A 26,661-nucleotide genomic window follows, 5' to 3' on the forward strand; every position below is an offset into this window, starting at 1 on the left:
ATAGCCCTCGCAGCAATGTTATAAGCATTTTTTTTTACATTGAGATATAATTGAAATTTAATATTTTGTAAGTTTAATGTGTACAATGTGTTGCTTTGACACGTTTACATATATTGTAATAAACTTCTTTTTAATTATCTGACCTCTACTGCCAGACTCTTGTCCTTGAAAGTACAGATTATACCTCCTCTGACATTTGTATCTCTTTTGCTTAGCACAGTGCCTTCCACAAATTAGGCATTCAAATATTTATTGAATGAATTTTCTGTAAGAAAATTTAGAGGAAGAATTTAGAGAAAAATAATTCTAAGTATAGTTAGACCTTTAAATATTTCTAATATTAAGTTTCATTATTTTTCTGTCTATTGGTATACACTTAGTATTTTCTTTAATTAATTTACAATTTTTTAGCTTGATAATTCATAGGGCCAGAAATGTGCCTTCTGATTCTTGAGTACCCCCTATGTCTGCAGAATGAAGAGCACCATGAGATTATATGCTGCTGAGAGACTGGATTTCTGTTGCTTGGCTTTTCCATGCCCACAGTTTGATATGCCACATAGAGCTTTCCTAAGATTTCTGCTGGTGCTAATTGCCAGGCCATCAGTCTTTAAAATGAGGCATGTAGTTAACTATTTTAAGCATAACCCCTTATTCACTTCAAGTTTTGTGTGACTAAAGCTCAAAGGAAATAAAGGTGCTTTAAAATCCTACTAAATCATTAACTCTTCACTCAGAAGGCAAAATATTTCTGAAATTTCAAAAGAAGGGCATAAGATTTTTCCAGTGTTATAATAAAACATTACATCATGACAAAGAATGTATATATGTTTACCATTCATTTAATTTTAAAATACTAAAATATTTTTAAAATGCATATTTTGAGAAAAAGTTAAATACAAGAAGTGTTATAAAGAATTGCAGAGTCCATTATGGATAAAATAAACAAGCACAGGAAGTGAGAATGATTATATTTAGCCTTGAGGACAGACCTAATGCTTAAAACTCTAATATTGAAAAATTCTTCTCAGCTGTTAATCAAAATGTATGTTGTAGATTCACCCTAAGCATTTGCAAAATACTTATGAACACTTATGTGTAATGTAAAATCATTAAAGATTAAAATTTCTCAGGGCTCTGAACTAATCCAAACTTTAGTTCTTAGTATTTTACCTATTATAGGCTTTCAAATCATGAAAGATTATTATTTTTTGAATCTATAAAACTCATGATAATGAAAAACCAAAACATTTATCAGACATTTTAGGCCAACATCACAGAGTTTATAAATTAAAATATTTCATTTTTGGAGTACTTTATTTAAACTTCATTTTGATCTAAACAAAAGTATGATAATAAATAAAAAATATCCTTCTATTGTAAAAAGTAAAGAACAGAGTGTCAGTTTGGGAAGATGAAGAAGTTGGAGATGGATAATGGTGATGGTTGCATGGCAATGTGAGTGCTCTTAACGAGACTAAATTTTATACTTAAAAATGGTAAAGTGGTGGGGTGTCTGGGTGACTCAGTTCATTAAGCATCCAACTCTTGATTTTGGCTCAGGTCATGATCTCAGAGTTGTGAGATCAAGCCCCGCTTTGGGCTCTGCCCTGGGCATGGAGCCTGCTTGAGATTCTCTCTATCCCTCTCTAAAAACAAACAAAAATGTTAAAGTGATAAACTGGTAAGTTTTACGTTATCTATATTTAACCACAATTAAAAAAAAAAAACAACTAAGAGACTGTCAAAGAAAAATGTGCACTATCATGAAAGTTAATTTGTTGCTTATTCAGATATTAAAGTATTTTTCACAAAATTGAAATAAAATTTTTCTATTTTTGTGGCAAATTTAGAATTTAATATATGCTATATTGATCTTGCACTAAGAATATTTTAGAAGCCATATAAACATTATTAAAATCTAAAATAGTCTTGTAATTTTTTTGCTTTAATCAAGAAAAAGACACTGCTTTTAAAAATTAATATAGAGTCAGTTTTGATCATATTGAATGGGACAAATGTGACAATATTATTACAAGCATTCTGTTATTCTGAGCTTTCTTGTTTGTCCATTTGATGGCATTATCATAGGCTATTAAATGATTTAATAAGTTTTAACTGAACTGTGTATAAATTTTTTCTAGGTGCTATGCATACCCATCTGGAATGCATTATAAGTCAGACTCATTGATTATTTCAGACTCTGACATCATGTGCTATGGTAGGTTAACCAAATAATTTATAATCTAAACCCAGGTATTTTGAGAGTGAAAGGAGAAGCTATTATTAATTATGCTATAATAAAAATGAACAGGAGCAGTCTCAGGTAAACCAGAGTGTATGGTCACCTTATTTATGGGCCATATTTTAAAAGTACTGATGACAAGCTTAGTAATTTTAGCTATCTTCAGTAAATCACTATGATTGAAAAATAATAATAACAACATGTATTGAGTGAAACCTTGTGTTGAAGATAGATATTTTAAAGATATTATCCATTTCCTCTTCTGCTAGGTGCCCAAGAACTGTTAAATATAACATCTGCCTTCATGGTGATTAAAGAGCAGATGAAGATTAGACACAGGAAAACGTGAGTGCAGAATCAAAATGGCCAATATATTTGTGCAATGATTGGCACATGAGATCATTACTCATAATTTCAAAGAAAGGAAACCACTTTGACCCATCATGTTCCTGCATTCAGTTAGTTTACAATACAACAATTTCATGGAGGCTATTCAATTTGCAACACTTGTTCTTATTATTCTAAATTTACCTCTGCCAAGTTTAGATTGTTGTGTGAGACATTATATTAGCTACTATAATTACACAAAAATATGACTTGGACTCTTGTTGAGTAAATCATTCTGTAGTACAGGATACAGAAAAGTGAGCTGTTGATGAACAAAGCAGGTGATAAATTTTGTAATAAAACTATGCATAGGGCATTATAAAAGAACTGCTAGATTTGACTTGTTTTTCCTCTCAATGTTCATTTCAACTGATTGACTAGTCCCAGTGGCTTTATTTTACAAATTTATTTATCCATGCTTCCTTTTGATTTGTCTTTATGTGTTAAGTCCCTTTCTTCCCAATAACTAATACACAAGGTTAGGGTGATAATATGTTGATCTCAATATTGCTCAGCACATCTACTTTATAGGTTTTCATTGATGAAAATAAGAGAGTTAGAATGTATTTTCACAGGATAATTTTATATTAGTCTTTACTGAAAATTATCTTTGAATTTTTTATCTATTCATATAGTTCATCTTTATAGAAACTTCTTAAAAGTCTTCAGAAAATAATGGATAAATTATGTATGTTTTGTAGGTAAAAAATCATATAAAGAATATCTGTATCAAATATTCACTGAAAATGTACTATTATCCTCCTTAGAATTATACTCCCTTTATAAATAAATATGCTCACCAACCTGCCTTTCCCCAAATAATAATTTGTGTTGTAATCAGGATAATGTTTCTGAAATACAAAACTGATCTAATCATGTTATTCTCCTTAATTCCTTCCATTTTTCTCAAGATGAAATTTAACCTGCTTAGCATATGTTATAAGGTATTTCTCCCTCATACCTTGAGTTATTGCCATACCAAACTATGGTCTTCTCAAGGGCCAATTACCCTTCTAGCCTCTACCCTCCTTGAAAAGCACTTCACCTTCTTTATCTGTCTGCCCACTTTCTCATCCTGTAAGGCTCAGTTTTTTCTCACTCTGTCCAGTAATCTGTTTCTCAAATTCTCTCCCTAAACTCTAGATTAGAGTCTTTCATAGGCTTTCCTGTAGCAATCTCCTACTATCTATTAAACTGCTTTATAATATCCTATTAGTTTGTAAAAATAACACATAAAGACAAACATAGCTAATAATAGTACTTTTTGCCATCACAGTGGATTACCAGACATGATCATCATAACATTGTGAAGTATATGCCATTATATACCCACATTATAAATGGGGAAACTGAGGTTTAAGGAGGTTAAATTCAAGTCATATAGATAGCAAGTGATAAAGCCAGAATGTAGAGCCAAATGGTCTGACTTCAGAGCCTAGACTAATTGCTATTCTTAATGATCTGTCTTCTTTGCCATTTTATTTCTAATGTCATTCGTAAGTGTTAGAGAAGACAGAGCTATGGAAGTGTATCAAGAGAGATCCTTAGGGTAATGGAATAATTTTGTATTTTGACTGTCATGGTAGTTACAGAAATCTGTACATACGATAAAATTGCATAGAGCTAAATACAACACACACACAAAGTGCACTTAAAAAAGATGAAATCTCGGGCGCCTGGGTGGCTCAGTTGGTTAAGCGACTGCCTTCAGCTCAGGTCATGATCCCGGAGTCCTGGGACCGAGTCCCACATCGGGCTCCCGGCTCAGCGGGGAGCCTGCTTCTCCCTCTGACCCTATCCCCTCTCATGCTGTTTCTCTCTGTCAAATAAATAAATAAACAAAATCTTTTAAAAAAAAAAAAAGATGAAATCTGAGTAGGTTTTGTGGAATTTACCAGTGTCAGTTGCTTGGTTGTGCTATTATACTACAATCAAGCAAGATGTTACCATTAGGGGGACTAGGTAAAATACATTCTCCATATTATTCTTTGCAACTTCTCGTGAATCTATAATTATTTCAAATTTAAAAAGTTCAAGGGGCGCCTGGGTGGCTCGTTGGTTAAGCGACTGCCTTCGGCTCAGGTCATGATCCTGGAGTCCTGGGATCGAGTCCTGCATTGGGCTCCCTGCTCAGCAGGGAGTCTGCTTCTCCCTCTGACCCTCCCCCCTCTCATGTGCTCTCTCTCTCTCATTCTGTCTCAAATAAATAAATAAAATCTTTAAAAAAATAAATAAATAAAAAATAAAAAGTTCAAAAAATATTTAAAAAATGAATAAATTGAATCAGTCTCAATAGTTGGACTTTATTATTCAGAAGCAGAAATATTACTACACCTAAAAAATATGAGAAAATTGTGGATTAACTTCCATAAAATCATTAATAATAAATAAATCACCTTGGCTAAGCTTTATTTTCCTTAAAGAGGTGGGTTCTACTAATTGAACTTGAGGTTAAATTCTAATTTTGTGGGGCACCTGGGTGGTTCAGTTGGTTAAGTGACTGGCACTTGATTTCAGCTCAGGTCATGATCTCAGGGTCCTGGAATCGAGCCTCCATGTTGATCTCCATGCTCAGCAGGGAGTCTGCTTGTCCCTCTCCATCTGCTCCTCCCCCTACTCATGCTCTCTCCCTTAAATAAATAAATAAATAAAATCTTTAAAAAAATCTGATTTTATGGTTTTGTAAGAAATCTATTCACAAGACTTAAAAATATTATTTCAATGGCAAAAATAGTCAACTAATTTAAAGAGGTCCAAAAGTCAAAAGAACAGTGAGAGAAAAGTAACTTTTTTTTTTTTTTTGCTAGGAATTTTGTATTAGATTAATGTTTACAACACCCAAGTACTGTTTCCATATCCTATATAAATTTTATTTCTTACAGCCAAGTGCTTTTGCATAGTTTTTTTTACTAACTTTTTTAAATTTTATTTTATTATGTTATGGGAGGGATGGGGTGGCTGGGTGATAGACACTGGGGAGGGTATGTGCTATGGTGAACAGTGTGAATTGTGTAAGACTGATGAATCACAGACCTGTACCCCTGAAACAAATAATACATTATATGTTTAAAAAAAAAAAAAGAAGATAGTAGGAAGGGAGAAATGAAGGGGGGGAAATCGGAGGGGGAGACGAACCATGAGAGACTATGGACTCTGAGAAAAATAACTTTTTAATGAGCCAGATTTTCATTTGCCTCATAAAAGAACAAATATAAATATAAATAAAATATAAATAATATAAATAATAGTTTCATTTAGTTATGTCATCTTGATTATCAAGTAATTAGTTTTGGTAAGTTCTCTTTTAATATATTGATTATTCTGGTGTTTTTCTTTATTATTTGATGTTAGAATAAAAATATAATTTTCCATCCCCTTTGCTCCCTTTCTTCAGCATTCTTTTTCTGTCTCTTCTGTTGCCAGTTATCCCTATTGCTTGGTTCTTGCTTCTCTGGCTTTATTCTTGCTTTTCTTTTTGTAATCACCTTCTTTGGCTTTCTATTGTTCTTATTGATTGCACCTGTGAGCAATATGGCTAAAGACTAATGACATTGAGCCAGAACTCTGGCTCTACTTTGCCATCCAGGTTTCAAACTTCCTGAAGTCTAGTAGGCTCTGATAATTGCCATTTTCTTGAACTCCAAACTTACACTGACTTTCCAGCTTCAGTCCTTGCCTTGCCTGTGTTTAGTGCTCCAAGTTCTTCATCTATTCCTCCTTGTAGCACTCATGTATCTACTTGCATGTCAACCTCCTTATTTAAAATATTAACATCTCCAAGGCAATAATTTTGTCTTATGCATTTTGAATCTTCGTTGTCTGTCAGAATGCCTTTCAAATAACAGATACTTTCTAAATCGTTGGTAAATAATATGAAATAGGAAATGACTGGATGCATGGAATGCATGTTGACAAGGTTATGGTAAATATCTGGCAAAATTATAATGCCTATGTTTTTTTTTTGTTTTTTTTTAATTTTTTTTTTGTTTTTTTTAAGATTTTATTTATTTGTGAGAGAGACAATGAGAGACAGAGAGCATGAGAGGGAGGAGGGTCAGAGGGAGAAGCAGACTCCCTGCTGAGCAGGGAGCCTGATGTGGGACTCGATCCCGGGACTCCAGGATCATGACCTGAGCCGAAGGCAGTCGCTTAACCAACTGAGCCACCCAGGCGCCCAATGCCTATGTTTTTCAGAAAATAAAGAGTATCTTTCATTCTGTAAAGGCTGCACTTGAGAGCCAAGACTACTGTACTGTTGATTTATGAAAAACTCAGGATCCTCTAGATCAAATATATTCCTAAAAGCTAGAGAGGACAATATAATTTTAATGACTACATACTAAAAAAATATTCAATGTACTAAGAAGGAAATTCAATAGAAAGTTTACATAGTACAGCCAGTGCGATTTTTACAAGTTCATAAAATATCAGCTTTTTACCTAGTCCATGCAAAGCACCTAAATGTTGATGCTGTCTTGAGCATCTCCTATTTATTGCCTATAAACCTTGTAAAAACTCTGCCAGGGATGCAGTGGTACTTTCCCTCTTCAGATGAGAAGATGGGAGCAGAGGGATAAAGTTACTAGTCTTGAATCCACAACTGGTAAGTGTGAGAGTCTTTCCAAAACAAGTTTACCTGACCTGAAACTCCCAAAGCCCATGTTATTTCTACCACATCTTGCTTCAAGTAGAAAGAACACTAGTTTTGAGGTCAGGAAACTTGGATTTGCCTCTAAGTTGTGTAATTTAGTAGCTTTTTAGTTCAAACATTCTCTTTTACACTTATGAGCCTAGTTTCCTTATATGGGCAGTCTAAATAATATGATCTACCCCCCAGGGTTTCTATAAGGACTAAGAAAATATTGTTGCAAGTGCCTGCTACATAGTTGTCACTGAATAGTGTTATTGATCTTCTTTGAAGGTTGTGGCTCTTGTAAGTCCTTGAAAATGCAAATTACATTAGTGGGTATGCAAGACAACTCCTATTTCTTCTGTCCTTTACTTTCCCATATGCATAAATTCCATGAAGCACCTTTTATATGGTAGGGTTACAGAAATCTGTTATTTGTAAAGAGTTTTAAAGTTTTTTTGTTTTTTTTTTTTTTCCTCGGTGTTTGCTAAAAGTCATAGCATCGAAAGGTGTAAAGGTGCTATCCTGGACCATTGGTTACAAACACAACTTCCTTGTCTATCATTTTGCTTCCTGGTCAAATGGAGCTATTGAATCATACAGATGGAGAAAGGAAGCAGATTTCTTTTTGTAGTGAAGATCATGCCTATCTCCTTCCACTTTTTAACTGCTTGGGTTGATTCTGTTACACATAAATCATGAAAGAATTGAAATTGTCAGATTCATAGATATTTAATAGGACTACTGACTTCAATATAGTTTTGCTTGAAAAGAAATGGAACACTACTCCATTTTCAACTATATACCTACTCTCAACCACAGACTATTAATAGCATGCTTAGATAATCTAAACCAACTTTTATATTATATTTAACTTTTCTAAACTGTCAGATAAATACAAGAAGCGCTATGATTAATTTTATGTCTTTAGTAAGATTTATCTTCCTTAAGTCAACCTGATAAATTACAGCTGTATATATATTTTACTCAGATGAATTATATCTGAATTTGGGATCTCTAAATAGTGGTAGGTTTAAATAGCTTTTGGAATGTATCTCTTACCAAACTGACTACATTATTAAAATGTAATATACTATAGCTCAGCATTCTTTTGATATAGTTATTAAGGGTTAGAGAACTCCTGTGATAAGACATACCATGGATATGAAGAGGCAGATGTTTTATTTCATAATATTGATGAGAGGTAAATATTCAAATAGAATTTTTGATGTATGAAGCTACAGCAGCATCTACAGATGTACACTTACCTTGGGAAAATGTCTTAGACCTGATCCCATTACCTGGAACATTTAACCAAAGCCATCTAAGGTAAGCCTTCTGCCTTTCATTATAACCCTCCATCTGCCTTCCATTATTTCCTTACATGCAGCCACTGGAATCTCTCCCTGCTTCATTTAATGTCAGGTATTACAACATGTTACTTTATAGTTCTTTTACTTCCTTGCAGGAACTATATCTTGCTTTCACTTGATAATAAAGCAGGTGTCTCACAGAAACCCAATTCCCAAAATAATGGAAGCCCCAACTCTTATATACCAGTTTAACTTCTATAATTTTTTTTAAAGATTTTATTTATTTATTTAATTGACAGAGAGAGAGAGAGACAGCGAGAGAGGGAACACAAGCAGGGGGAGGGTCAGAGGGAGAAGCAGGCTTCCTGCCAAGCAGGGAGCCCGATGCAGGGCTCGATCCCAGGACCCTGAGATCATGACCTGAGCTGAAGGCAGTCACTTAACCAACTAAGCCACCCAGGCGCCCCCCAGTTTAACTGCTAAATGAAAGCTCCCACCATGTTTAAATTTGTCTTCTAGTCTCTGAATCTGATTATAGATCTGTCTGGTAAAATAAAATGTGTTCTAGAACTCATTTCCACCTTCCTCCATAAATTCAGATTTTAGATCTCATTATTCTTTATCATCATATCTATGTCCAAGACTGGTCCTAAATTTTAGTGAGGGACTTAGAATCTGTACCTGGGTGAGAAATAATACCAGCTACAAAGAATATGATGTATTTATTAGGCCCAGAAATCACACCATTACATCAGTGAAATTTTCCTGTTAACAAGAGCCCACCATCTTAATATTTTAGAGTTAGTTGAAGAAATTTAATATTTATTTAATGCTTCAGCGTGTCAAATATCATGCTAAGTACACTGCACACCTTAGAGAGAAGACCTAATATTTGGACCTTAGAAGAAGACTGCCTAAGCTTTTCCACTTACTATCTTGGTAGCATTGAATGAGTAACCAAATCTCAATTACCTCATTTGTATAAAAAAAATAACAGCATACATATAAGTATGTTATGAGGATTAAATAAGATAACATATGTGAGTAAAATTAAGAACCTGAAGAAAGACAAGTAGTAAGCAATGAAGCCAGAACACTAATATTGCTTTTTCTGTTTTTAGAGCCCATGTTCTTTCCATTATAATCTTCTATCCAATACAGACATCACCTCTACAATAGTTCTGAGAGATGGTGATACACACCATGTCCCAACCATGTAGAGTTCATAAGTGAAAAAAAAAAATCTGTCCCTAAATTCTACTTGCTGCATCAGCTTAAAACAGAAGTATGAACCAATTCCCTTCCTTTGTACTTTTTTTCCAATAATCAATTCCTAATTTTCTACTTGGGCCTCCTGAACTTTTCCATATGTTCCACAGTCCCCTGAATATAATAATTATACTAAGCGCCAGCTATAACCTAATGAAAAGAAAAAGTAACTGGATGGGCAGGGTCTTTCTGATCTGTATAGATGTTATCTATAATCACTGGTATTATGAGAAGCCCCCAGTCAGGTGCTCAGTCTAATTGCTCACCACTAATTTCTTTGAGCTTATGCATCCCTGTTTCTCTGTACTGTATTTGTGGTTCTTTCTCAAATACAAAGAGCATGGATTCTTCATCATGTACCATTCCAGGTAAATCAGTGACAAAATATCCACCTGGAATGTTGCACAGCTAATCACTGGACTTACAACCAATAACTGCCTTCCCTAATCTCCATTTATTATACGATTTCTGCCCCATATCTCACTGTCAGCCCAAATCTGTGGCAAGATATTCATCTACACCTGATTACCTGCCATTTGGGTGACTACTGATCACTTGGTTTCCTTCTGCTACCATGAACATGAAAAACATCAGCTTCAAAGTTGGGCAGAACTTGATTTAAATAGCTTTCTACAAGATTTGAATATGGTTAAATCATATATTGATGCTCCTGAGACTGAGCACTACATGATATATGTGAACTACCTAATTTGTACCTAATGATACCTGGCATTATTAAAGATAAGCAATGCACTTTTTTGTTGTTGTTCATGCACTCTACTTTTCTGGGTGCTTGACTTGGTTTGGACCTTTTAATAGTGATAGTCATATTTTACTTTGCCCTAACCTAATCTTGAAGTTTTAAAATTTTGCATAATCTTGTCAGCATTTCTTGACTCCTGATTTCTCTTTTCTGTGATATAGCCTTATCCAAATACTGCCTGAGCTAGTGTTGAATTGTGAGTCAATGCTCTCAAATCTCAAATTAAGCACTCTGGGATATAATTTGTTGCTACCAATGGAAAAATCATCAGTAATCTTTGTGTATAACCCCGCACTACATGCATAATATCTAAGGAGTAAAAATGGAAAATTTGGGGATTATAGAGCTATAGCAAGCACACATCTACAGAGGTGATAAACACCTATCAGAAATCAGTATTTCTAGAAAATGCAGTATCTTTTAATACCCATTGCTACAGAGTTTTGTGTCCAAGACCTGTCTTTCACAAAAGTATTCCAAAATTCCAACTAAAGCACTTTAATTGCATTAAGTAAAATTTCTACACTACATTATTAACATTTTCAAGTGGACACTTTTTTTTAAACTTCTGCCTTTTAAAAGAATATGCTTCTATTAAAACAGAAATAGCTATTACATATTTCCTTTAAATTTTGCTGTGTGTTTTGATGCTCCTTTTTTTTTTTTTTTTTTTAAACAAATCTTCCACATATCTTTATTTCTTACAGATAGCTGAGAATTTCAGGGGAAAAAAGACTGGGACTTCAAAATCACACAGAATGGATGCCTTAAAGATAGATATCAGTATTGTAACATAAGGCTAGTTTACATAAATATAAGTATGAATAAGCAAAGAGCAAGAGCAAGAGAACAAAAAATTGAATGCTACCTGGATTTATACATTGATTGATCTAAAAAAATCCATTCTAAGCTATTTGCATCATTTGTCATGCCAATGTCAATTCCAGGAAGAAAGGTGGACATTTGGGAATTATCATGTGAAACTGACATAGGAAGCTTAAGGACAGGCTTAATAAATGGAGCTGCATATTCATCAGTTAGAAAAGGAGAATAACACTGAAACAAATTTTAATAGGTCATATTGTAATGTTTATTCCCATTGCAAAATTATAATACTCTTACAGTTCTATGATCTCCACTTAATGAATATTCACAGCTATTACCTTGAGACTTCACTCACATAGAAATACTCCATTGCAGTCGTAATAATCTGCATACCTATATATGCATAAAAATGAAAAACTTAGTTGGGTAAATTTAGTGCTTGTTATTAGTTTGCTAGGACTAATGTAAGAAAGAACTACAAACTGGGTGGTTTAAAAAATAGAAATTTAGTGTGTTGCTTTTCTAGAGGTTAGAAGTCTGAAATCAAGGTGTTCATTAAGTTGACTCCTTCTGAGGGCTGTGAGAAAAGTGTCTGTTCCCGGCTTCTCTCCTTGGCTTGTAGATGGCTGTCTTCTCTCTGTGTCTTTACAATGTCTTTCCTCTGTTTCTGTGTCCAAATTTCCCCTTTAATTTATGAAGACATGAATCATATCGGAATTAGGGCCTGCCCTAATGAACCATTTAAACTTGATTACTTCCATAAAAAAACATATTTACAAATGAGATCACATTCCAATATACTGGGGGTTAGAACTCCAACACATTTCTTCTTGGGGGACACAATCCAATGTGAGTCATTACCCTTACCCCTCTTCTTTTTTTTTTAAATTTTTAAAATTTTTTATGTTATATTAGTCACCATACATCATTAGTTTTTGATGTGGTGATCCACGATCCATTGTTTTCGTATAACACCCAGTGCTCCATGCAGTACGTGCCCTCCTTAATACCCATCACCAGGCTAACCAATCCCCCCTCCCCCCTCCCCTCTAAAGCCCTGTTTGTTTCTCAGAGTCCATAGTCTCTCATGGTTCATCTCTCCCTCCGATTTCCCCCTGCTTCATTTTTCCCTTCCTTCTCCTAATGTCCTCCATGCTATTCCTTATGTTCCACAAATAAGTGAAACCATATGATAATTGTCTTTCTCTGCTTGACTTATTTCACTTAGCATAATCTCTTCCAGTCCCATCCATGTTGATGTAAAAGTTGGGTATCAATCCTTTCTGATGGCTGAGTAATATTCCATTGTATATATGAACCACATCTTCTTTATCCATTCATCTGTTGAAGGGCATCTCAGCTCTTTTCACAGTTTGGCTATTGCGAACATTAATGCTATGAACATTGGGGTGCATATGGCCCTTCTTTTCACTACCTCTGTGTCTTTGGGATAAATACTCAGGAGTGCAATTGCTGCCTTACCCCCCTTCTAACTCTATTGTTTTGGTATGCCTTATTCTCCTTGCTGGGAAAATTTGCTGAACATGCAAGAATGGCATCAGACTGCAACCAGTAACCAAAAAAGATTTCCAACTCCTGGTATGCAGCTTAGCTGTAGGTAGGGCAACATGGATTCATTAAACATTTTATTAAAACTTGACTATTTTCAACAAATGATACAATAGTTTTGTAGGATAGAGAAAGTTTTGAGCTCACATGACTTCTTGAGATCATTTCATTACATTGCACAAACCCTTCCCCAGATGTACTCATAGTGAGGTGGTAACTAGACTATGTGATGCACTACCTTACTTATCTATAGTTCACTTGCACAAGATTTGTTTCCCTCTATCATTAATATATGAATGGGGTTCTCGAGTGGTGTATCACCAAAAATGATGCCTGATCAGTATAATCTCCTCTGGATCTTTTGCTCCTTTTATTGAAACTTTATCTTTGTTCTTGACTCATCTCATTCATGAGGTCTTAAGAGTGTGAATACTGAACTTTCCCCTTAAATATCTCCCATGAATTCAATAAGTTAACAAATTCTATTTCTACCAATTAAATCTATCTCTATTCTTCAACAAAAATGTATTTGTCTTTTGATTAATTACTCAATAAAGTAAATAATCATAATAGAAACTAGAGGTGAATATATAAAATGAGACTCATATTTATTAAACGTAATATATATTTCTATAAGCGTTTTTTTTTTTAATTTTTTTTTTATTTTTTTAAGATTTTATTTATTTGCGAGAGAGAGAATGAGAGACAGAGAGCATGAGAGGGAGGAGGGTCAGAGGGAGAAGCAGACTCCCTGCCGAGCAGGGAGCCCGATGTGGGACTCGATCCCGGGACTCCAGGATCATGACCTGAGCCGAAGGCAGTCGCTCAACCAACTGAGCCACCCAGGCGCCCTCTATAAGCGTTTTTCTCTAACTCATGGTAATTCTCTTGTCTGCATCTCCTCATTTATCTACATGACATATCTATTATTTTATTTTTGAGAACTCTTGTTTTATCTAACAAATTTGGAATTTGTGATATTTAAAACACTTAATATATAGGTTAAACAAATATGCATTTTGTAGATATAAGCTAGTACGTAATATGATATGCCTAAAAAAGGCATAGGACATGCTCCCTATCCTTGAGTAAATTAACTTTAAGTATAGAAGTGTGGAGTTTACATATAAATGTAAAATATGCAACTTTTCCAAATGGCTGGCCCAGAGAGAAAGCAACAGGACAGTTCAGAGAGGAAGCCAAAACTTGTGCTGAGGAAGATCAAGAAGAGTTCCATGGCAAAAATAGGACTGATTAATCTCAATATGATAAGACTTGAGGAAGGAGAAATTTTAGAGTGTGGTGTTAGCAAAGGAGAAATGCAGATTGGTTGTTTAGCGAAGTGTTGTGGTAAAGAGTTAATGTATAATAGATTTAGAAAGATTGTGGTGGAAATTCCTGTGGAATACTTTTTTTTTTAATTTTTAATTTTTTATTATGTTCAGTTAGCCAACATATAGTACATCCCTTAGTTTTTGATGTAGTGTTCAATGATTCATTAGTTGCATATAACACGCCCTGCTCATCACAACATGTGCCCTCCTTAATACCCATCACCTGGCTACAACATCCCCCCCACTGCCCTCCCTTCTGTAACCCTCAGTTTGTTTACTGTGGAATACTTTGAATATACTAGTGAATTTAGATTATTTTCTTACTAGCAAGGGGCATCTTTGAGCAAAGTTTACAAGAAGAAATTTTGAGGACCTTTTCTATTATTAATCTGTAGAAGATACTTGAGGGGCAACAAACTATTGACAGGAGGTGATAACATCCAGGGAAAAAGAAAAGGAAGTATACATAAGAGAGCCAAAAGGAAAAAATATATATATAAAAATATATATTTGTGTGTGTGTGTGTGTGTATACATATATATATATATATATATATATATATATATATATATATAAACTTGATGGTTGACTAAGTTTGCTTTGAGGTTATAAAGTAGAAAATATAAGAATTGATGAGTTCCGCTTTCAACCTGTTGGATGTTGGATAAAAATCAAAACTAAGGATATACGTTTGGGAATAAATCACAGGCAGTTGGCAAATGAAATCAGAAGTTTATTTAACAAATATTTATACCTATCAAACGCCAAACTTGGAGATAAAGTGGGAAATAAAATAGACATGATTTCTGCTATTTAGTTTAGTGAGGAAGACAGACACACACAAAAAGTAAATAAGTATTTGAGAGAATATATATAGAAAAAGGCACTAGGCCGATTACCCTGTGACAATATAGTAGAAGTTCAGCGTCAAGGTAACTATGTGAAGAGATTCTTGGTGATCAAAAATGATCAACTGGGAAAACAACAACAACAAAAATCTTTGAATTTCCTGAAAACATCATTCTGGGTTGTTTTTAGTTTAGCTTTGTTTTTTTTATTTCTATGCTAAGCAGTAGAATTTTTCTTTAACATGAAGAATGGGGAAAAGAAAAGAGAAGCTAAAATTCCTCATTAGAGATCACAACATTCCCAAAGACAATGAAGTCTTTCTCACTGAGCTTATTTTAATAGTCTCTCTTCTGTCCCACATTTTATGAGGAAGCAGAGTGGAATGATACAGGGTACAAAAACTCTGCCTTGATTTTCTACAATGTAAGTAATGTACCATTTTTATCTATTTTTCTGAGATGGAGAACCTTCCTTTGAGTCAAGTAGACATTTCAACACTGGTGGAGAACTCTTTCTATGAGATTGCTTGAAAAATTTGGCTTCTGCTTATCTTCCTTTTGAGCTGATTCATTAGTTGCAGAAGGCTGGCTGAGGATGTCAGAATAAGGTACCCTAATCCTCCTGGGTTGACCACTCATTCAAGGGGGTGAGGAGGGGGCAGTTTGTCCTAGAAAACTGGGGTAGATGATGGGTAGTGACTGGATCTTTAGCCCACTTGTGCTCAGGCAACATTTGAAGGGGACCAAGTTAGTCATTGGCCTTACCCTTACAATTTAAACCTAATTAACATGAAGTATAATAATGACTATGCAAATCATTAAATGTACTACACTAATTTGTGGTAAGTTGCATTAGATCACAACATTCTATTTCAGAAGGGGACATGAACTTTCTATGCTGGTCTTAATTTGCTTACATAGGAAGTAATTTCCTAACACTTTTAAAATTTAGAGAACTTGTGTTTTTTTTAATCATTTCTTAAAAGTCGATCTTAAATCCTGTTATAATCGGGAAGATTTTTTTCTCCCTAATTTTAAAGTAATATAACCCTTGTGGAGTTTCCTTGTTTATTATCTATTTTTATTGATTTCTAAATGTTTTATTGATTTCTAAATGTTTTATAAACTCAGATTTCTAAATGTTTTAAGATTTTGGATTTTAAACTTTTGTCAAAGTGTCTGCTTATAAATCAAATAACACACCATTAAATACACTGTAAACTTTCAATAAATATTTGTTGTGTGATTGAGACATTGGAAATGGCCACCTAAAGGTTGTGAGAAACATTTGCACATAGGACTTGGTCTGGTGTAAGCATATTAACATTGATATTTGGCAGGGAAGGGAGCAGTTAAATATGAGATTAAAATTGCTTTCTATATAAGTAGTATAACCCATCTTTCTTTACTATAAAATATGTAATGGAATAACATCTGTGCCTTCTAGGACAAAACACTGTATTTGGAAATAACATGAAAACAATCTCAGCAGCTCTTTCTGCCCATGAGTCCTGTCCTTGTGCTTTGACAAAGCACCTTTTTGGGGCATCTGGGTGGCTCATTCAGTTAAGTGGCTGGCTCTTGGTTTCGGCTTAGGTCATGATCTCAGGTCGAGAGATCCAGCCCTACATGTGACTCTATGCTCAGCATGGAGTCTCCCTCTCCTTCTGTCCCTCTCCTCACTCGTATACACACACACACACTCTCTCTCTAAAATAAATAAGTAATAACATCTTAAAAAAAACACCTTTTTGCACAGTAAATAAACAATCTCAAATTGAAATGTTACTTAACAGGCAACTGACATCTTTAAAGCATGTTTAGTTTTTGTTATCCTACAATATGTAAAATAATAAATCAATGACAGGTCAAAATCCATTTCTCACATGGGTAATAAAATGTTAAAAACCTGTGTGAAAACTGTTCTCTTCTAAAGTTACATGTTGATATGCAATCTATAAAAGGTGGAAACATTTTTTAAAAATCAACTCAGTAAAATGATTATAGCGGACTACTATGGTTATCTGAAAAAAATCCAATTCTCGATGCTTCCAGAATGTAGATATGTATGTATAAAAATCTCAAAATGACCAATTGAGATTTAAGGATATTTATTTAGACATAGTCTATATTAGGAGGATATAGTGTTCTCCTGCTTTGAAAATAATTATCCATCTATCCTCAGCATTTCAGAAATAGATTAAAAGTGTAACTTTGACTCATAATTTTAATTTTCTTAAATGTTACCTCTCATAACTTAATTGTATCCAGTTTCCCTAATCTTATTTGATTAATAAAGGACACTATTAAAGGCATATATATCACAGGCATCATTTTGAGTTTTATAGCATTTTAAAAATTGACTTTAACTAACATCTATCATGGGTAAAAATGAAATATATCATCGCTTGTCAGTAAAAATGATGTTTTTCATGTATATTAAAATATGAATTGTTCCCTAATGTGAAAGTTTTAAAGTTCTACAGTAATATTAGTAATATTTTATGATCATATATAATGTGATGATGTGAAGTATCACCTAGACATGTCCTTTCCTGCTCCCCGAGGTTACCAACTGTCTCTTTCCATCTGAGTGCTAAAGAAGTAGTGCTGGACTTTCAGCCCACACCTGAGGAAACAAAACAACAACAACAAAAAAATAACTATATTTTGGATTTTAAATTTTTAAAAAGTGCCTTTCCAAAGGGCACAACTTTCTAACCTTCCATTAAGGTATTAAAGAAGCAAAAAAGATCTCTCTCTCTCTCTCTCTCGCTCTCACACATACACTGTATGAAAAGGGCTTGCAGAATAGAAGTAGCATAGGTAGCTTTAGAGAGCAATAATTGAAGAGTCTAAAATTGTGATTCTTGGCATAGCTCCCACAGTAGCCAGGGATATCTGGAAATAAGGGAGACTGGCATCATAATCCCTTCATGGATTCTTGCCACCAGAGGAATCTCCAGGCACATCTTAATGGTCAGAATTATAGATAAATACCCGAAAGAGACAGCAGATTGTCATAGCATGGAGAAAGACATCAAGGAGAGCTTCCTATTCCTGAAGCACAGAGGGGGCCTAGGAAAGAATCAAGGGTCCAGAAACTCAGACAACTAAGGAAAGATGGTAGGGCATTCACTGAGTTGCCATTCCCCTGCCTCACCCCAAGAAAGCATCCAGAAGTGAAACATCCCCAAAAAGCTGTGGGGCAGAACACCTGTTGAAGATCTAGGGGAAAAGCTGGTCATTTCTCCATAGAATTCCAGGTAGCTATGAAGGGGTGGCCAGATGGACACTTGAAGAAGAAGGGCCAGGATAAGATGTTATGTGAGCTGCAAAGCCACACATGTGACAATAAGCAGCTGGATAGAACCAGTGCCAGAGAACAGACTGGTAAGGATTCTAACAGTTGGTAATTGATGACCAGTTGGTAACTGAGCACAATCTAAGCAAACTGTTTTCCCTCAGAGAATCCTAAACATAAACAGAGACTCTACTCCCCACAAACTGTCCTCACTGCACTTTTTGGGTAAGCTTGAAGTCTTTTGGAAGTTTAGAGTCAGTAACAATAAGGGGAAGGTTAGAAATAGTTAAAATTTCCAAATTTCTATTCTATATGAGACTATTCAAACCTGAAGTGACTGAAAATATTACTGGAGTAGATTGAATTTAACTGATTTGGTTAGAATCAAACATTTGTCACATGAGAAGACTGAAGCTTCAAAGCCCAAGAACAGCTCATGAAATTCAAATTTTGTATTTGCTTATATCTGACTATAGATGTTAAATTCTGCTTTTACTTAAATGAATCATGCCATTGTGTTTTTTTAAATATATACAATAGGAAAGACTTCTAGATGAGAAACCATTTCTTAACTTTAATGCATCATGCAGCTGAGGTATGAAAGAATACTGTGTATATTAACTGAAAATTGAGATATATAAAGAAAAGTTCTCTCAAGAACCTCTATTCATTTTTTTCTGCTACTTTTTGGGTTAAGAAAATTTCTCATGTATAACAGAATCAATAATAGACCAAAACATGTAATCATTTTTCAATTATAGTAGTTTTATAAACATGACTATTTCAAAACAATATAATTAGTTATGATTATTATTATTTGTTCATTTTTGAGATTTTGAATTATTTTGTCTGGTGGGCGTCTTTGGTTTTATAGTTTGGCAAAGAGAAGTCCTTTTATATTAATGAAATGTTGCTTCTGCAACACAGACAAATAATTTATATTTTATAAATGCATAGAAATAAAATCAGTCAACTTCTAGCATTTCAGCAGGTAAAATCTGAATAATTAGCTATCTACTAATACTAAAAATCCAATTGAATGAGTCTTCTCTTCCCCTTGCATGTTTATTTAGTGCCTATCTCCATAGTTTCTAAGCATACTAATAAACATGCAATGTTAATTTGAGTTCTGAAACAAAGACATATAATAAAACTTTATTTGATTTAAGATAATTTTCTTTAGGCTTCTTTAGCATCATGCTTATTAAAATTTATGAGTTTTCCCCCAAAATTCATGATTTTTGGTGGGTGTATATGAGATATTAAAAAAATATATTGGCTGAATAAATGTATGTTAAATGAAAGATTCATATAAGAAATAAACTTGGGTAGTTTGTTGTGATCATTTGTTGACATTGCATAGATGAGAACAGAAATCTCTACATCCTTCTGAGTTTACAGGATAGCCTCCTTGATCTTACTATTCTAACTGTAGGATAGTCAGTGATCAAATCCAGATCCTCTAGTAGGATTCCAGGTCACTGAACTGATATCCTAATCCTATCTTTTGGTACAAAGGCAGCATTTCTCAGCTAGGAAGTGGATGACTTCTGGAAATTTTATAAAAGTCCTGAAGTGGCTCAAAAAAGTTAAACAAAGTTGAAATTATGTCTTTGGCATAATTTACTAACAGTTTTTTGATCTATCCTACAAAGGCTCTAATTTTGATTGTGATGCCTGGGCCCTGGACAGAATCTTGATAAGGCAAGACCCTAAAGATTATCTAGATCATTTAGACCACTGATTTTCAAACTTGAAAGTGTATGTAAGTGAAAGAGATCTTGTTAAAAATGCAGATTCTGAGTCAGTAGATTGGGGGTAAGATTCTGCATTTCCCGTAAGTTTCAGGTGGTACTAATGGGGTTGGGCCAGGACCTACACTTTGAGCAGCAAGGTTTTAAAAGGTTAAAGAGCCTCTTCAAGGATGCAGTGCACCACACTGAAGTTCAATATTTATTGATTTTACTGATGAAAAACACAATGCCGTCTGCAACTAACTAACTAACTATATATATAGTGTAGTAGTACATATTTAGAAGAAAAAGAAAAAATTCAATGAAGCTTTAGAAATTGATATTCATAGCATCATGGACACAGTGTTACTAGTTATTATTTATTTAGAAGACAATTTTGGAGAAAAACATTGGTATTTCATACATCTATTTACTCTATAGTTTATCATATGCTCCTGATTCGTGTTGTATATTTAATTTTGCCCTTCTATCTATTATTTTAAATTACACTCTACCTATTATTTTCACTAATGTTTTAAGTTAATACTTGTTTGAAAGAGACATGTTTGAGAGGTTTATGTTATTTTCATGTTGAATTTACTTATTTTAAAACAAAGAATGAGTCATATATGTGAGAAAATCATTGATACTGAGGAAACATCCACAAATATTTTTACTTAATATCAATATAATGTCCTGTGACTTGCTAAGAATGGTAATGGAAATAGTCTACTCTATCAGTTATGTGTCTTATCAAAAATCAACCAGATAATCACACCAGAGTCTATTTAAATAAGATGAAAGCACCACCTTTTACATTGTTATGCTGAGTTTAAATGTTACCACTTACAGAGTTGTACTGATCTAAAGTGCTACCATTAACAGCGGTATGGCAAGCCAACGTTAACCACCTACAGTTTGGTGCTGGGCAAAATTGATGCACCTATTGCATTCTAACTAAAGCACTTCTTTTCACAGTTGCATTCCAAGTTAAGACAGGCCAAGGCGAACCTCATACCCCACTATATCCTATTATACGGTGAGCGGATCACTACAGTTAACCTTTACCTGTTCCTAAAGTGCACTGCTCTTCTTAACAGTGCACAGGTGATGAACAACAATATGAATTGAGCTTATATAAGGAGCTAAATACAAAAAACAGATGAAGGCTACCTTCTGAATGCAAGCTTTGTCTAGATATCAGCAACATCCCCAGACAGGCAGAGTTTTAAAGCTTCACTTGTCTGCATTAGCTGGAGCTTTTCACACTACCACATTTAATAGAAAAATCTACCAACCAAAGCACTCCACTCAGGAAAGCTGTTACCGATCAAACACTTGTAGCAAATAAAATAAACACTACTTCACAGTAATAGAGCAGTGGACAAGGGTAGATCATATAAATTTGAGACTAAAATGCTTCTTCACAATAAAGTTGTCTGCTGAATCCAGAGAAAAGTATACTATGATACTGGATATCTTATGCATAAAAAATAGAGACTATTCTAGGTAGATCAAAATCCCAGCCCGTGTAGTAATTATAGTTATCAGATATTTCTTTTTATTTATAAATTTTTATTTATTTATTTATTTATTTATTTATTTATTTGACAGAGAGAGAGACATAGCGAGAGAGGAAAAACAAGCAGGGGGAGTAGGAGAGGGAGAAGCAGGCTTCTGAGCAGGGAGCCGGATGCGGGGCTCGATCCCAGGACCCTGGGATCATGACCTGAGCCGAAGGCAGTCACTTAACCACTGAGCCACCCAGGCACCCCGTATAGTTATCAGATATTTCTTTTTTTTTTTTTTTTTAAGATTTTATTTATTTTGACAGAGAAAGACACAGCGAGAGAGGGAACACAAGCGGGGGGAGTGGGAGAGGAAGAAGCAGGCTTCCCACAGAGCAGGGAGCCCGATGTGGGGCTCGATCCCAAGACCCTGGGATCATGACCCGAGCTGAAGGCAGACGCTTAACGACTGAGCCACCCAGGTGCCCGTTATCAGATATTTCTATAGCAAACTCTGGTTATGGTCCATGAACATTGTGGAGAGAAAACTATTCTTAGTCACTCCACAATCTTTATATAAAAGAGAGGATGCACTTCACCCTGTGAGTGCCTGGCAAAAACATATATTAAGTTAACTAGCACACTCCAGTGATTGACCTCATCTTGGCCTGATACTGGGATAGGAGAAAGATTCTGGAAAACACTCAAAAGTAGAGATGAACATAATCCAAATCATGGGGAACTGGCAAGAAGTTGCATATGCTGGTCCAGATCCTCTGTAAACATAGATAAGGTAGAACACATGAAGTTGAAAACAATATATGAACAGTTTTATCTTGTGGGATTTTGTTTATGGGAAGAATGAAGCAACATAAAAATATGTTAAAACATTAATTTTGTTTGGACCATATCTAAATAAGTCTCTATTTTTCCTTCTGCTTCAAAAAGAATTAGTTTCTGCAACCACAGAAATACAACTATTTTCTATGATAAAGACAGTGCAGATAAAAGAAATAATATTTTGTTATATCATGCTTTTGTGGCCATGTGATATGTACTTTTAATAAAGGCAGTTAAAGGTTGAAATTGCACTGACGGGGGTCTCCAGTATGTGACAGAATCACTTAAAGAATAATAAAGAACTCACAGTCCCTTTCATACTAGTAACAAGGGTTTACATTCAATTTTTATGTCTTATGTGTCTTGTTGGCCTGTAGAAAAAAGCTGTCTTTTGATTATGTACCCTTTGGGCATTCTGACCATCAAGGGGATACTACAAGAGAAGACCAAAAATATCTAGGCTCTTAATCCATAAATACCTGAAATATGCATTTAGGTTTCAGGGTTACCATGGAGGAGAAAGCACTGTCCCTGATACAAGAAAATCTAGTGCCAGAAGTCAGAGAGATATCTAAATTAGTTGTAAAAGCCAGACTTGGTAGGAAAAAAATATATATACATATTTACTCATTCGTTTTTAAGCTTATTTGTTGAATGCTTATCTGTCAGATTCTAGGTATTATCATTCTTATTACTCTTGATTCCTTTTTCATCTCTCACACTAAACATGCAAACCACTGGGCAATGTTAACTATAACTTTAAAATATACCCAGGAACTGACTATCATCACCTCCTTTGTGACCATGCTGTTCTAAGCCACCATTGTTTCTTTCCCGGACTACTTCATTAGCCTCCTTACTATTCCCTACTTACCTGCTAAAGTTCCTTTTAAAACATAAGTTTAATTGTGTTCCTTTGTCAGAATCCTGCAATGAATCCATGTTTCAGAGTAAAAACCGAAATCCTTACAGTGACTTAAATGTCCTACACAGTTAGGCTTGGACATAGTCCTCCTTGCTTTCTCATCATGTGTTTTAGCTGGCTAGGCCAGATGGCCAAGATTCTCTAGAGGATTCCCCAGGCCCTAAGAGACTGCAAAGCCACTAGCCACTAGGCAAAGGGAATGTAGGCCCCTGATGCCTTCTTACCCTTTTATAGACTACCATCAATAACACTGATGGATGGTAACCTGAATGAAAAATAAACTTTATATGGCTAAGTTATCGGGATATTTTGTGGTTGTTTTGGTAGAGTACTATGAATACAGTGATATATCATGGTAACAAGGTGTTTTGAAAGTGAGTATCTGATTTATGATAAATGAATTGTGTGTGCTACATACTTAGTGGGCTTAAAAAAGGGAATACACAACTGGAGTGACTGATTTCCCTTTAAATTTCAGAACTTAAACTTCAATAAACTTGAGTTTATTTTCAAACAGATTTATATAGTATGTTTTTCCCACCCTCCAAAATGACTATTGTGAATAATTTTTCAATCTCCTTAAATTGCCCATGAACTTTTTCTTTACACTGAGTTTCTACTTTATTGGCTGCCTCTACTTGTAATTAATTAGAAGGAATTACATCTTCCACTATCACATCTGCAAACCCATTTTATTCTACTAAGATTCTGTTCTCATTCCTTTTACAAGTCCTTGATCTTACTTTTCTTTGATCTTTCATTACTCCATTATATTAAGTTCTTTTTTTTTTAAGATTTTTATTTATTTATTTTAGAGAGAAAGAGAGAGAGAGCAGGGAAGGGGCAGAGGGAGTGGGAGAGAATCTCAAGCAGACTCCCTGCTGAGCACAGAGCCCAGTGCGAGGCTTGATCCCCGGACCCTGAGATTGTGACCTGAGCTAAAACCAAGAGTCAGATGCTTAACAAACTGAGCCACCGAAGCACCCCTTAAGTAATTTTTAAGTGTCAAAATATGGGTATTTCTGTTTGTGTAATGGCTTATTTTAGGTATTTATCAGCAAGTTTTTGACCTTTCTATAATTTTCTTATTTTCCCTTTTCTTGCCTTTTTTTACCCTCCTCCTTGACATCTTTGTCTCGAGCCCCCCCATGCTCTCTTTATGCCCCATTGACTCAACTCCAATTACACTTGTCACCCATCCTCTTATCTCTCTTCCCTCTACCCCATACCAAATGAAAAGGTTTTGCTGAGTAATGTGGAAAGAATATTTCTAAATAACATTTCAGGTGGAGAGGGGAAGTGGTAAATCATAAGTGGAGCTCCCTTCCTGCTAGGATTAACCAGAGTTTAAATGAATTTGGTAGCCAGTGAGGAGTTCCTTAGCAGAGGAGATCTATTAAGCTCCTCTTGGGAGCCCCAGCAGGGCAGGAAGACATGAGACAACCTGGAGAAGTTACATCAGAGGCAATATCTCAGAGTGATTCCCTAAGCATAGTAGTGGGCTGAAATCAAAGAAAGCACAGAAACATTAGAAGTTCATAATTTACACTAGAATGCTAAGATATTCTTTGTATTTATAGTTTTATTAGTTTCTGTTTTACTTGATCTTTTATAATATGCTTGTGATGTTTTTATTGGAAATATAATAAGTATTTTTATTTATTTGTTATTATTTTTTGAGAGAGAGAGAGATTGGGGGGGCTGGGACAAAAGGAGAGAGAGAATCTTAAGCAGTCTCCATGCTGACTTGGGGCTCGATCTCATGACCCTGAGATCATGACCTGAGCTGAAATCAAGAGGCAGATGCTTAACTGACTGAGCCACTCCGACACCCCAGTAAATATTTATTTTTATAGGCATTTTGAAAAATGAATTTTGACACATTTTCTTAATGTATACCATGCATTATATATACCATACAGTAGTATTCTTGGTTTTATGGTATTTTATAAAATTACTACTACGATATTTTACAGAATAGATTAGTAATGAGACAATTGACACTAGCCTTCTTCTACAATCATCTGGAACCACTCTTCTCTTACCTCATTATACTCTTTTCATGTCTGCCTCTTTTTGTTTCTTACTCTAAACTCTTTCCTGCCTCAGACTTTGCATTTGCATTTCCCTCTGGAATGTTCTTGCCCTGACTCTTTATATAGTGGTTATATTATGTCCTTTAGGCTTCATTTAAATGTCATCTCCCTAGTTTAAGTGGTGCTTCCCAGACCCCACCACTATCCTACCACTCTTTGAAATATGTTTATTTTTTTGTTTTTTTGCGTACTTATTCATTTTTTTTTTTTTTTTTACTTCTGGCACTAGAATAAAAATATGAGGAATATGGAGATCTAGCCTTCGTTGCTCACTATCATATCCTCTAAATATTAGAGTGGCATCTGGCCCATAGTATTATTACAATAAATATTTCTGAATAAAATAATGAAACACGTAGGCATTCATTCATTCAACATTATACTTTATGTGACCCTTCCATCCCAAGCAATTTTCTCAGTGTGGTGTGAAAAATATAGACGAAATCTAAGTTCCTGTAGATTTCATAAGTTAGTAGGGGTGGGGGAGACAAGATTTGAAACAAGTAAACAAGTCCGTTGGAAATAAATGCAATGGAAACATTTAGGCAGTAAGCAATAAAGAGTGATGAGGGAGGCCATATCATTTTAGATAAGATGGTCAAGGAAAGCCTGGTGGATGAGATGACACTCAATTCCATGTCAGTATTACATATTTAGATTACAGAAAAGGAATCAAGCAACCTAAGCTTGGCATATATATAAAATTTGCAATAATATATGCAAAAAATTGGCATATACCTAAATAGTGTGTTTGCCATTGCTCAGTGGTCCTGTCAATCACCTACTGACAATGGCAAGCAAACTGGTCAGTGGCAATTTTGGATACTCCCATTTTATCTCCATTATCTGGATTCTGAATAGGTAACTCAAACATTAAGATTGAAAGCATTTGAATAAAAAAACCTGAGTTTCGAATTATCTGTATTTTATCCCATATACTTATGTTTTCTTTTTCCATTTCAAAAGAGATTATATCCCTTACTACATGCATGCCCTCACTCTTGTTTCTTTCCAGCTTTTGCAGAACTATTCCTTTTTAGTCTAATTTTTCTTCATCTGTCTCTTTCCTTTC

At 34.7% G+C, this 26,661-nt stretch overlaps 1 protein-coding gene and 1 long non-coding RNA gene across 8 annotated transcripts in view; one reads left to right on the forward strand and one right to left on the reverse strand.

Annotated features, from left to right (window-relative positions):
* CNTN5 (contactin 5) overlaps nucleotides 1-26,661 on the reverse strand; it is a 1,357,780-nt gene that overhangs the window by 705,005 nt on the left and 626,114 nt on the right. The window lies entirely within an intron of this gene.
* The window catches only part of LOC116645774, a 71,376-nt gene continuing 59,648 nt past the window's right edge, over nucleotides 14,934-26,661 (forward strand). The window contains exon 1 of the long non-coding RNA XR_004302027.1: nucleotides 14,934-15,607. This is a non-coding gene — a long non-coding RNA (uncharacterized LOC116645774). The remainder of the gene's footprint in view (nucleotides 15,608-26,661) is intronic.

This window comes from Phoca vitulina, unplaced genomic scaffold (assembly GCF_004348235.1).
Source record: "Phoca vitulina isolate PV1807 unplaced genomic scaffold, GSC_HSeal_1.0 scaffold34, whole genome shotgun sequence".
NCBI classification, from domain to species: Eukaryota; Metazoa; Chordata; class Mammalia; order Carnivora; family Phocidae; genus Phoca; species Phoca vitulina.